We start from the raw sequence: 3,948 nt of genomic DNA on the forward strand, positions 1-3,948 counted from the left end.
CATCCTTGTTAGAACTGCCTGGTTATTAATATTTTTTTTCTGCTGTGAGCTTGCACGTGTCCCCTGGAGGGAAGGCAGCGGGAGGAGAGCAACGCAGGGGCAGCTTGAGCCTCAGCCGGGGAAAAGCATCACTGGGCTTGCTCTGCCTGGCACGTTTGGAGCCTTTTCCCTTTCTGGCTGGCACAGCGGGAGCGTTGGGGAGCAGGGAGCAACAGCAGGCAAAAGAACTGTCTGTGTCACCAAGTGGCAGGCCTGCCGGCTCCTGGCACGGCAGCGGGGCTGACCGGGGCTCCCGCCTGAACAGCCTTGGCTTTACAAGGCTGTTGGGAATAAAAACTGGTGCTCAGGGCAGACAGGCTGCCCGCCTGGGCTCTGCAGGGCGGGAAGGACGAGTGGTATGCCAGGAGCAAGTGGTTGAGGCTTTATTTGGGAAAGGGCTGGGAAGACATTGCTAATAGCCGTGAAGCAGGCGCAGCTCCACCCCGCCAGTCCCCAGCAGGCAGCTCGTGTTTAATAAATAGAGTCAAAGCTCATCCCTATCGCGCCGCTGCCACGCCACGCGACATGATGGGTTTAGATCTGATCCAGACAGTCATTTAGCCTGTCTTTGCTAGAGGTGCGGCACTGGAGCAGTGCCGGCATGTTTGTGGGAGGGCTAGGTGGCTACAAAAATGCTGGCTCTGGGTTTTTTGGGAAGGTGTACAGCTGTGCCTATAGCAGGAGGACCGCGTGCCATCATTTTCGGGTACTTCTTCCCAACCTAGACAGTCCTTAGCCCAAAATGTGCCCACAGGGGCTGTGGGTACTTGGAGTAAACCCAGCTCGGTGCTGGTCTCCGTGTGCCCTCTGCCGGGCAGCGTCAGCTGGAGGCAGCCAGGCAGCCAGAGCCTGTGGAATTTTTCTTTTAACCCAGCACAACCCCTTTTAGAGCTAAAATTCATTTCTACTAACGCAGCACCCTTCTCCCTGCCAAAGAAGCAAAGCCTCGAGCCGGAGCGTGCCACAGCCATCACGCACAGCCACCCCTCCTGGGGCTGGGGGCTTTCCGGGGGCACCCTGCCAGCCCCCGCGGGACCTGCTGTCCCCGCCTGGTACATACAGCTAAAGGAGACGTGAGGTTTTATTCTGTTTTATTTAGTAAAATGTTAAAATAAATAAATACAAATTGATCAGATGCTCTGTACCACCCCACCGCCCCTGTTAACTGGCTAAAATCTAAACACATTTGTACCAAAACTGAAACCACCAGAGACTTGAAGGCAGCAAAGAGACTGCAGATCACTATGAGCATCAGGCTAAAAAGAATAGATATTTAAAAACCCCAAACCAGCTCGTGAGTCGGTGTTCTCTTGATGTGATTCTGTGACAACAGAGCAGCGCCAGTCACAAAGGGCATTTTACACCAGGGCCTGCACGGATGGAGGTCGGGGGGGGAGAGGGACATCACAGGTGCCACCGGCCCATGGAGAGCAGACCCAGTGCTTCACCACAGGGAAACCCAGCTGGGGGAGAAGCTGCCACCCTCCGTCCCGTCGCAGCGCCAGGCCCGTGGTGCTGGTCACCAAAAGCACCTGGAGACGTCAGGCGGGCTGGGGAGGGACCGCACTCCGCCGTGGCACCCGCAGCATCAGCTCCTGGTCATCCCCACGGCAGGACTCCTGCTGTATGGCTTGGTCTAGGGTGAAATGCTGGGGTGGGGGACGGGGCGCACCGGCGGGGCGGTGGTACCAACACACCTACCGAGGTGGTGCCGCTGCGATCGCAGGAATGCGAAGCCACGATCGGGGCCCGAGTATTTTCTCTATACAAGCAGAGCCGCCTTCACAAACCTTCACAAACCCACCTGCCCTCGGCTGTGGACGACGTGGTGGGTGGTTGCAGGTTAGAGCCACTCGGCCCCGAAAGACAAAGCGCCGCATGGGAAGCCACCCTGCTGCTGGGCCGGAGCACCCAGGCAAGCAGCGGCTCAGTGCACTCCCGGCGCAGCAAAGTGGGCTCCTTCCTCCGCAGCAGCCCGAGCAGGCGGTGCTGGCAGCCTCCGGCCCCTGGGACCTCGCTCCATCTTCACTTAGTGAAGTTTTGCGACCTGCGCTTCGCTTCTGTGGGACTACAGAGGCGGCCAGACACCTCCGCCTGTGTAAGAGGGTCCTGGGGGGCCCTGCAGCTGCAGCCGGAGCGAAGCGGCTGGTGGGCCACGACTGCCTGCTGGCTGCGGTTGCGTGGGGCCGCCGGGACCCTGCCCCAGCCACGGCGGCTTCTGCGGCAGCAAAAATCCTCCTTAAGGAGGGTCTCGGCCGCCTGTTGCGTGTGGCATCAGGGACGACGCAGAGACAACGTGCCTTCTGGAAGGGAGAGCTGACTGACGGGTAAGATGCTGCTCCTGGCTCCAGAGTCAAACACCGTTTTGATGCCAGTGATAATTAAAGAAACATGAGACTATGATTAGAAATTACACGTTAGCCCAGAACAAGCAGAAACCCGCAGCCTCCTGCCGCAGCCGGCACTGGGCGCAACTGTGCCGCCTCCTCCAACAGCGCCTGCTCCCGCTGCCCACAGCCCAGGAAACCAGCTCCGCGTCCGAACTGCCAGCACCCGCTTTACGGAGGGCAACGCCAGGCATGGAGGGCTTGCTTAATTAATTAATTAAGTGCCCTCTCCCCCTCCATTTTGGCATGCCCCCACCCGAGAGGCCAAGATCTGGGTAAGGAGCAGAGGAACCCCCGCCCTTGCTCACACGTGCACAGCATCTTCCCAGCTCTGCTGCAGGATCAGCCCTCTGTGCAGGGGACCCGAGGCCAAAGGTGGCCACTGGGCACGGCGCTGGGGCTGCCCTGTGCCCACCCACTGCCCCCCCCGGAGCTGACCCCAAGGCCATTCTGGGCGCTTGCTAAGAAAAGGGCTTTCTCAGAACTCAGAGGCAACAATCCTTCATTTCTTTTGCAACAACATGGACAAAACAGGGTAGGTGACAAAGGGGTAGGAACTGGTCGAGGTCTACTTTTGCCAGCATCAATTTAGGAAAAAAAAGAAAAAAAGGTGCAGATTCCCCAGGCGGTGAGGACTCGCTGAGCGCCAGCAGACTGGCAGCGCTCACCGCCGCCGCGCTGCCACCTCTCCACCCAGCACAGAGTCGAGCTCACACGGCTTTTGGGTTCTCCAGGCACCCCTGACAGTAAACACACCCTTAAGTACGTCCTCCTTCCTAGGCAGGGACTGGGCTGAGATTCTCCGTCTTCAGAGGAAAAGCAAAAACGCATTTGGCACCTGCTTGGATACTACAGAGTGAAGAACAACACCACAGAGCTTACTCGGGGCTAACACGGGAGAGCTGGGCCAGCCGCCCTCCCCGCAGCCTTGGTGCAGCCCCTCAGCTCCCGGGGGGTTACACTCAACTTACCAGGTGTCCCAGTCCAGCTGCACTGGTGAAGTATCCCACTGCATGTGTCCCTAAAAGCACCGATCCTAAGCAGAGAGGGAGGCATTGCTGCACAGAGGGGGCTGGGCGCAGAACCGCCAGCTGTGACGGCTCAGGGAGCAGCAATCCCGCAGACACTCCAAGAGGTGGCCAAGAAGTCACCGAGTCACAAGTCCTGCCCAGCACCATCTTCTCCGCTCAACTCAGGACCTACAACCTCTGGAAGCTGACACTGGTTTCAAATGGGCTGATCGTAACACTCAAACTAAGGAGGTGCAACCACACCGGCGGAGCTGAACCGTTAGCTCATCTCAGGAATATTTCTAGCCAAGAAAACCTCTAATTAATGCGATCCAGACTAGAGCAGGCTCTGGCTGCCCCAAGGTCGGCTTGATCTGCCTCACCCCGTGTTGCACACAGCAGCCAAGCAAGGCTCCGCCAGGACGGGACCCCTCGGCGGCAGCAGCAGGGCAAGGGGTGCCTTGGTGCCCCCTTCCCTCCCCGCCTGCGGCTGAGCAGCTCTTTTTCTCCCA

Source organism: Falco punctatus, assembly GCF_963210335.1.
Source record: "Falco punctatus genome assembly, chromosome: 7".
NCBI lineage: Eukaryota > Metazoa > Chordata > Aves > Falconiformes > Falconidae > Falco > Falco punctatus.